Raw genomic sequence first — 9,930 nt, forward strand, 5'->3', positions numbered from 1 at the left:
TTTATTTCACCATGATAGTATTGGAAAAGGGGGAAAGCTAATATACTTAGCCCTCTTAACAAAAAATAATTTAATCATATTTTACAGTAAGAGCAATGGATGTTAACAGGGGCTTTTTAGAAGAAAGACATCAACATATGTATGTTTTAGAAAGATCATTTTAAATACAGTGTAAAAAATGGGTCAGAGACAAGCACACTTGGAAGGGGGACTTCGGCACTGGTGCAATACTTCAACGCAGGTGGTAGAGATGGAACTTCTCAGGACACTTCTGCCTGGGATCCCCCTTTCCTGCATTTCCAAATGACTCAACCTTCACTTCTTAATGTGCCTAAGCTCAAAAGCTGCCTTATCAGAAAGGCTTTCCCCAAGCACCTTCTAAAATAGCTCAACTATCACTGTCTACCCCGGCTTCATATTATACCCCTCTGCTTTATTTTTTCATAATATTTCTTTTCCTCTGACATTTGTTTATTTTATGTATTTCTTCATTAAAATGTAAGTTGCTTGAGGACAGAAACTTTGAGTCACTGGCATCCCTGGCTCCCAAAATATTTCAAATAACTTGCTACTCCAAGTATGATCTACAGACCAGCAGTATTGCTATCACCTGGGAACTTACTAAAAATGCAGAATTTCAGACCCCATTCCAGAACTGCTGAATTGGTAGCCTATTCAATTTGACAAGATCAAAGGTGATTTGTATATGCATTAAAGTCTTCGGAGCACTAGCCCAGCTCACTTTAGATCCTCAATAAATTCGGGATGACAGCATGTTATTAGATTAGGTAGAAGATGGCTGTTGGATGAATGTATATGGTCACTGTGGTTGGAAGGGGAAGTCCCTTAATTATATAGTTAAAGAACATGACTAATGTTGACAAAAAGAGTCAAACACTGTAAAACATCTGAAGAGATTTATTCTGAGCCAAAGTCTGATTAATGGCCCATGACATAGCCTTCATGAGATCCTGAGAACATGTGCACAAAATGGTCGGGTCACAACTTGGTTTTTATACATTTTAGGGAGACATAAGGCAATAATCAATACATATAAGATGTACATTGGTTTGGTCTAGAAAGGCAAGACAACTGGAAGCCAGGCCTTCCAAGTCATAGGCAGATTAGAAAATGTTCTGATTAGCAATTGGTTGAAAGAGTTATTTTCAATAGGAGGGAATGTCTGGGTTACCGTAAAGGATTGTGGAGACCAAGGTTTTTTCATGCTGATGAAGCCTCCCCATAGCAGGATTCAGAGAGAATAGATTGTTTCTTATCAGACTTAAAAAGTCAGTTCTATCAGCAATTCCAAAACGGAGGATGGTATAATGAGGCATGTTCAGCTCCCCCTTCTCATCACAGCCTGAATTAATTTTTCAGGTTAATTTTGGAATTCCCTTAGCTGAGAGTAGGGGTCTGTTAAGATGGTTGGGGGAGATCAGTAACACTTTATTTTTGTTTTACACTAACTTAAGACAAGCTGATTGTACAGTTGAATTACTTCAGAAACTTAAAACAACACTGATGCCTGGCCTCATTTCCACCCAATGAAATCATAAACCTCAGTGAGGAACAGGCAGCAGGTACCTCCAATGATTCTAATGTGTAGTCAGAGCTGAGGGTCGCTGCCATGAATCATCCATGTGCCTGACCTGGCAACATCTGGCATTTTATATCTCAAATATCTTTCCATACTATTCTTAATCTCTATTCATAGCAGATAAAAATTCACAGAATTCTTATTTTCCACAAAGTTTTCCTTCTCACTATTTGAAATTCTTACTTATTAGAAATTATGTTGAATTGACAAATGTTCTGTAAGAGGGATATCATCAATAAAGGTACAAGCAGTGGTGTATTGGTATTTAAACACTGATTTTCTTAAGGGGAAGAAGACTGATTTGTAGCATTTGCCAATTGCCCTGGTGTAAATACTCCCACAATGACCAGCGTTAAGCTATCAACTAGCTGTCACTAAAAATGGAATTAGGGAAAGAGGTGCACAGTTAGCTTTCATAAGCCTGTGAGCCTGCATCAGGACACGATTGAGTATAAGGTTTTCAATCACGTTACAGACTGACAGATCCACCACCTCATTTCACAAATGAAGGATCCAAGATGCAGGGGGTTTAAGTGACTTGTTCTAAATAAACACTTACTTAGGAGAATAATACTGGTAATTCATCTTTAAGCAGAATGTGAGATGAAACTCTAAAATATATGTGGAAACACAAATACATACATATTAATTAGTAAGAATCCCAATTAACCTAACACTGTGTGTTGACTGGCTTTTTCTTTTGCTAAGGCGTGATGTCTCCTCATTACTTAGTAAGTGCTTATATAAAATAAGACATGTTCCCGGTTTATGTATTATGCTCCATTTTCTCTATTACTCTTCTTTGGATTAAAATTTGTTTTCACATTTACCAGGAAATTCTGCCTTAATACTCCTCTTTTGAAACTATGGTTTGGCTTTTTCTTAACTATTTTTCCAGATATCTTTAAAATATTTAATATTTTTTCAAATAAATACTTTATAATTTTGTTTAGAATTAATCAATTAAATATGTAGTTAAGGAAAATTAACATTGATTTAAGCATTAGGAATTTCCATCAGAAGAATTTTAATGCATTTATTATTTTTGTTATTAGGAGTGAGTTTTCTTTCTTCATTTACAAGAAAACAAAAAATTTTTATAGAAAAATCATTTTATTAATTCTGTCTTTGGCAAATTAACTTATATTTTCAAGATACAAAATGTAAAAATACAATAATCTGTCATATTACACAATCATACACATACATATATACACATTTGATCCTCATTATGCTCAAGTTCCATATTTGTGAATTTGCATGCTCATTAAAATTTATTTGTTAACCCACATCAATACTCTAGTGGTTTCATGGTCATTCAATATCAGCTGTGACTATGTACGGGCAGCAAAGCTTTGAGTCACCTGACTCATGCACATTTCCAGCTGAGGTCAAACAAGGTGATGCTTCTTCTTGTTTCAGCTGTATACCATATGAAGCGCCCTTTCTGTTGTCCATTTAGCTCCATACTTTACACATTTTTGTGCTTTTTGTTTGTGAATTTTTGTTTAAAATGGCTCCTAAGCATAGGGCTGCAGCTTAGTGTCCCTAAGTACAAGAAGGCTTAATGTGTTGTAAGAAGGAGAAAATATGTGTGCTACATAAGCTTTCTTTGGCCATGACTTTTAGTCCTGTTGACCTTGTGTTCATCGTCAGTGAATCAACAATACAGTATATCCAGGAAAAGGAAGAATAAATTTAATGATTTGTATGTGAAGCTATTCCAGAAAGTGCTAAAGTATCACTTATAGTGCTTGATGAAGCTACATTAAAAAAAAGAAAATGGGTAAATTTGTGTCATCATGGGATGACAATCAATAAAGAAGGTGTATTAAAAATTACTGTTATGAAGCTAAAAGCCAAGGAAATTTGTAGTCACATAACCAAAGTCAGTAAAATAGTAAACCCTTTCTGCCTAGTGTTTTTTTATGAAGAAATACTATGTATAATTATTTGTAAAAATATATATATTAAATGCTGTCTTTAAATAGAAATACACATAAAACAGGGTTATATATTGTTTGGTTAACGAAAATGTTATGACCAGAGGCTTACAGAAAACTAATCCTGTATTTTACCCAGGTACAATAGCACAGTATTCACTAATTCAGTGTTGGAGACAATTTTATAGAAGAACATAAATACTGTGAATGACAAGAATTAACGCTATATGATTACATTTATTGGTGTGTTTTATGTGAGTGTGTTAATGCGTGGGTGTGGGCGTGTGTAGGTGTGCTAAAGGAAGGAAACATTACCTAGAGTTCTGTAACTATTATACAAACAAGAGTAATGTTTTAATATGCATTTGACCATATATTTTACAGTTTGGGTAGCTAATTTTTATTTAATTTAGATGTGTGTGTGTGCACATATAGATTACATACACACAAATTTTCTATCCAGTTATTTTCTCATATTAGTAAATTATTTCTCATCATTATTTTTAACGAATATTTAAGGTTTTTTGTGGGAAATATACTTATGTCACCACTGGCCCTGTGTTTAAGGAGTCGTTTTCAAGTTTCTGAATTCTAATATAGAACTAAATGCAATTTACTATCCGAATATGGGATTCTTTCTTTCTTTCTTTTTTTTTTTTTTTTTGAGACGGAGTGCTGCTCTGTCACCAGGCTGGAGCCCAGTGGCTCAGTTTTGGCTCGCTGCAACCTCCGCCTCCCGGGTTCAAGCGATTCTTCCGCCTCAGCCTCCCTAGTAGCTGAGACTATAGACGCGTGCCAAACGCCGGCTAATTTTTGTATTTTTAGTAGAGACGGGTTTCACCATGTTGGCCAGGATGGTTTCGATCACTTGACCTCATGATCCACCCACCTCGGCCTCCCAGAGTATTGGGAATACAGGCGTGAGCCACCGTGCCCGGCCAGGATTATTTCTTAATAATAAATTACAGAAGCCCTTTTCTGCTTTGTCAGAATGTTGCAATATTTCTTTATTAAAAAAGCTTTAAAAATTTATGTTCTCATTTCTCATATAAAAAAAAACCAATCATTTTGAAACTCCTATATGAAAGATTAAGAATATAATATCTTTGTATCATTTTTTGGAATGACAGAGCCTAACTACCCAAACTTAACTACCCCCAATAATTTAAATAATTTCATTAATTTAACTCAAGATTTAATATTTATCCGATTTTCTCTAATATTTAAATTTGCATGCAAATTTATAAATATTTTAGATCTATATGTTTATTTGGCTTAATGCTCAAAGTTAATCCTTTTCAGTAATAACAACCTGGATAATAGATTCCTGGTTTTTATTTTAAGTATTTATCACTGTTTTTAGCAGACCTTTTCCAAATTAATCATTTACATGATCTCTATCTTTGCATCTTTTTTTTTTTTTAAATGGCATCTCACTCTGTCACCCAGGCTGGAGTGCAGTGCCATGATATTTGCTCACTGCAGCCTCCGCCTCCTGGGTTCAAGCGATTCTCCTGCCTCAGTCTCCCAAGTAGCTGGGACTACAGGTGTGTGTCACCATGCTGAGATAATTTTTGTATTTTTAGTATAGACTGGTTTCACCATGTTGGCCAGGATGGTCTCGATTTCTTGACCTCGTGATCCACCTGCCTTGGCCTCCCAAAGTGCTAGATACAGGTGTGAGCCACTGCGCGTGGACTGCATCTTTTTTTTTTTAGGGGAAAGTGCTAACGCAGTCCCCCACTACCACAAATTATACAGTCGAGTTTCCCACATTTGGGGAAATCACAGGGGTCAGCACATCCGGAGTGCAATGGATAAGCCTGCTCCTGGGAAAACCACCTTCGTGATCATGGTGTCTACCCTGCCAGGTAAGTATAATGTTTCACCTAGATGATTTATACCTTGATGATGTATGACTGGGCGCTAATTTTTTCTTTTAAGATTTTATAGATATCTCTTTATTTTATTCTATTGTTTGGTGTTATAAGACAAATTTTGAGGTCAGTTTGATATATTTTTTCCATTATATATATGCTGTTTATGTTGTTCTTGTTGTTCAAATCATTGAATCAAATTACTGGAGTTGATGATATGTCACTCTGTATATTCAAATACATTTTCCCCAAGTTCTAAGTCTTAGCTATTTAACATTCTAAAATCATATGTATATTAATTTTAAAAACCATATTATTTCAATTAAAAACAGTTTGGTTGATGAAACATTGCAGAATAGTTATTTCTGTTTGAGTTTCATTGTTACAGTATAATCTTTTTAATTTGTTTTTGCTTAGAAGTGTGGACATAACAAGACAAGTTATTTTGAGATATTTTAAACTACAGGCATAAACTATGTATGTGATTTGAAGATTTTTATAATTATATTAATGTAACTATCTCTATTATTTCTTTAAAGATATTTTCTTCACCAAAATAATATTCATTATAACCAAAATGTATTAAATAAATTCTAATATAATATGTTATAGAATATCTTCAACTTCCTTTAAGAAGCTGGTATTAAATTGACTGATAGTATTATTTGTTCCTTTGGACCTTTTTGGGCTTCTTTAAGGCATACATCTTCAGCTTATGTAATTTGTATTTGAGGTCAAACATTAACTAAAATGCAATCCTTTGCATTATATGGCTGATCATAATCTTATCGTTATGCTTATCAGTGTGTACAGATGACTGTTTTAATACAGTGCAATTCAGAGTTACGGTGCAGGCAAACCAGGATAGTTTATGACACCAGTAAGTAACATTTAGCTTACCACAACTTGTTTTTCCTCTCAGGAGAAAATAACACGCAATGCAACTTATAATTTTCTTTCACAAACCCTATCAGAATCTCCTTGGCCACCATGCAACATTAAAACTACAGTCAAATGATGCTCATTAAAAGTGGTGTGCACGTGTCCTCACTCATAAGTGGGCGCTGAACAATAGAACACATGGACACAGGGAGGGGAACATCACACACCGGGACCTGTCAGAGGATGGGGTTCTAGGGGAGGGATAGCTGGGAGTTGAGGGGGGATAGGGGAGGGATAGCATTAGGAGAAATACCTAATGTAGATGACGAGGTGATGGATGCGGCAAACCACCATGGCACGTGTATGCCTATGTAACAAACCTGCACATTCTGCACATTTACCTCAGAATTTAAAATATAATAGTAATAACAATAAAAAAGAAAAAAACATTGAGCTGTACACTTAAATCGGGTGAATTTCACAGTGTAAATCATATCTCAATAAACTATTTAAAGCATAAAAACCCCACGTCTACTAAAAATACAAAAATTAGCCGGGCGTGTGGCACACGCCTGTAATTCCAGCTACTCAGGAGGCTGTGGCAGGAGAATTGCTTGAGCCCGGGAAGCGGAGGTTGCAGTGAGCTGAGATTGCACCACTGTACTCCAGCCTGGGTGACACAGCAAAACTCTGTCATACACACACACACACACACACACACACACACACACACACACAAAAGGTGGTTGCGATCCTTACAATGAGGTACACAGTGTTTTTTAGAGTGTAGATCTTGTGGTCATGTGCACAAAACAGTTAATAGTTCCTCCTCATTAACTCCTTAGAGGTTGAGATTTGGCCATCAGCCATAGTTTCTTTCAACCACCATTCATGCCTTGTTATTTACTTCTGCCCAGACTGTAGTATTTTTTATGATGTTCTTGATAAAACAATGTGTAGCAATGCCTAGTAAGCTATTGTTGCCATCTGTTTTCTCCACTGATTCCAGGAACATTCACCTGCCCTGAACATTCATAAAATTTGCATTTTAACACCCAGTGTGAGAATTTTTCTAAGAGTTTTTGATGTCCCTCTAGAACTATATTTTGTACCTTCTTTGCCAGCAATTCAGTTCATAACATTTCTCCAGAATGCCAAATAAAGGCAGAGACTAAATTAGAGTGAAAAAGTAGCTTATAAAAAGGCACTGAATTTGGGAAAGTCCCCAGTGGCTTTCTTTCTTTTGACAGAAAGCATAAGCCATTACTCATTCTCTTTTGTTAACAGGTAATAAAAAAGTGCTTATTAACTATAATCTTCAGTATGATTCTATAATATTTTGGCAATCGACTAAACTTTGATAAATTAATGCTGTTCTACAGCAACAATAAACATGTTTAACCAACATTTAAACCCTTGGCAACATAACTTCAACCTGTCTTTCCAGACCTTTTTCTTCTCCTTTATGTAGGAAGTAATGTATAGTCATTACTGGTATGATAGTAAATCTTTAACAAACAGCTATTTGAAAAAAATTTTAATTTTTAGTGTTTGCCAATTTCTGAGGTGTGAATACTTCAACAATGGCTGATTTCAAACACGCTCCTTTGAGAAAAGATCTGTATAATCAACACTCAATATTTTATACAAGCCAGCCCAGAACACCCCTGGGTGTTCTAAAAATCAATTTTAAATTCTGTTACACTATTTATGAGTTATGTGATTGAGGTCTGGCTACTAAATCTTCTTCTTTCTGTATATTCTTACCTATTAGATAAAACTTAATGTAGCGTTTTTTTAAAAAACAGAGATGCTATATGCAAAGCAATGTGCATGTTAACAAGGAATCGTTTCACTGAGTAGTATGTATTCTTATTGTTATTACATCATCCTACCTTTCTGTCTTAGCTCAGGCTGACATAACAAAATACAAGACTGATTGGGTTAAATAATAGATACTTATTTTTTGTAGTTTTGGAGGCTAAATGTTTAAGATTGAGGTGCCATTGGGATAGGTTTCTGCTGAGATCTCTCATCTGGCTTCCAGATAGCTACCTTCTCATCGTTTTCTCACCCGGCCTTTTTCTACTGTGTGTTCCTGGAAAAAGATCTCTTGAGTCTCTTCCTCTCCTTGGAAGGACAGCAGTCCCATTGGATTAGAACCCCACTCTTATGACCTTGTTTAACCTTGATTATTTCCTTAAAGGTCCTATCTCTAAATACAGTGTGCTTAGGGGTTAGAGCTTCAACAAATGAATTCTGGGAAAACACATTTCGGTCCATAACAATCCCTCCACATCCTCTGGGTTTTTCCCTATGTGCTTGCTCTTTCCCGGGCATGCTTTGTTCTTGCTATTTTCTGTAACGATATGTCATGTTGGTAGATGAGCTCAGATTGTCAAATCCAAATTTATCAAAGCTAACCATAGCTACCTCTATCTTCAGAAATACCTTCCTGATCGCCCTGACAAAAATAATCTTTCTCATTTTGGCACTCAAAAAGATTTGGTTATACTTCTGCTATGATGATTATCTTTCTTTGACAAGTGTTATGCCATATTTAATCAATTCTAACATATAGCTTTTTCTTCACTTTAACATCCTTGAAATGCTTTATTGTGATCTTAAGGCAGAATAAAGATGAGGACTGCCTTATCAATTAAAAATACTTTAATAACACCTCACGTCATGGGCCAGTATGAGTAATATGATGTAGAAATATTTCTCCAAATGTTCATTTTCTCAATGCTTTCATATATATGTGCTTAAGAAAATTAAAAGTAAAATTATATATGAATATAAATATTTCTTCACATTTGAAAAGTTCAGTTTTTGTGTTTCTTTATTCTGTAAAAATGTATTATTTAGCGTATATTTTAGTTTATCTGGCAACTTGCAAATAAGATCCCTGCTCATGTGGACAAATTTAAAATTGGGAGAAATGAGTAGCATTCTATATATTGTGATTTTAAATTCTAAGTCAAAGAAGCCTAATTTACCTAAATAAAAAGGCACATTTCCATTAACTGTATTATATGAAAGTATAATACTCAAAATGGTAAAATCAGGTTTCATATAAATATAAAATACATATGTATCTAGGAGGTTAAGATGTTGATGTAAAACTGGTATATTTGGTTAAATGTTTGGGATTTTGTTGGTTCTCCTAAAAGAATGTGTTTGCATTTGTACTGGAAAACCATTACAATACTCAAAATGGTAAAATCAGGTCTCATATAAATATAAAATACATATTTATCCAGTGGGTTAAGATGTTGATGTAAAACTGGTAAATTTTGTTGAATGTTTGGGATTTTGTTGGTTCTCCTAAAAGAAAATGTTTGCATTTGTACTGGAAAACCATTATAAGTTAACTCTATCCTTAAGTAGTGATAAAATAGGCAGTTAGAAGCAGAGCAAGATGGCCTAATAGAAACCTTCACCAATTATCCCCCCTACAGGAATACCAAATTTAACAACTATCTACGCAAAAAACACCTTCATAAGACCTCAAAACCAGCTGAGTGATCACAATACCTGGTTTTAACTTCATTTTGCCAAAAGAGCACTGAAGAGGTAGGAAAGGCAGTCTTAAATTGCTGACACCACTCCTCCCCAACATCACGGC

At 35.1% G+C, this 9,930-nt stretch overlaps 1 non-coding gene across 1 annotated transcript; it reads right to left on the reverse strand.

Moving 5' to 3' along the window:
- Positions 1 to 5,258: 5,258 nt before the first annotated feature.
- LOC116551069 lies at positions 5,259 to 5,422 on the reverse strand. Its single transcript, XR_004268696.1, has one exon. It is a non-coding gene; the product is annotated as a U1 spliceosomal RNA (small nuclear RNA).
- Positions 5,423 to 9,930: the final 4,508 nt, after the last annotated feature.

The sequence above is a fragment of the Sapajus apella genome, unplaced genomic scaffold (assembly GCF_009761245.1).
Source record: "Sapajus apella isolate SASKATOON/1434 unplaced genomic scaffold, GSC_monkey_1.0 scaffold8, whole genome shotgun sequence".
NCBI lineage: Eukaryota > Metazoa > Chordata > Mammalia > Primates > Cebidae > Sapajus > Sapajus apella.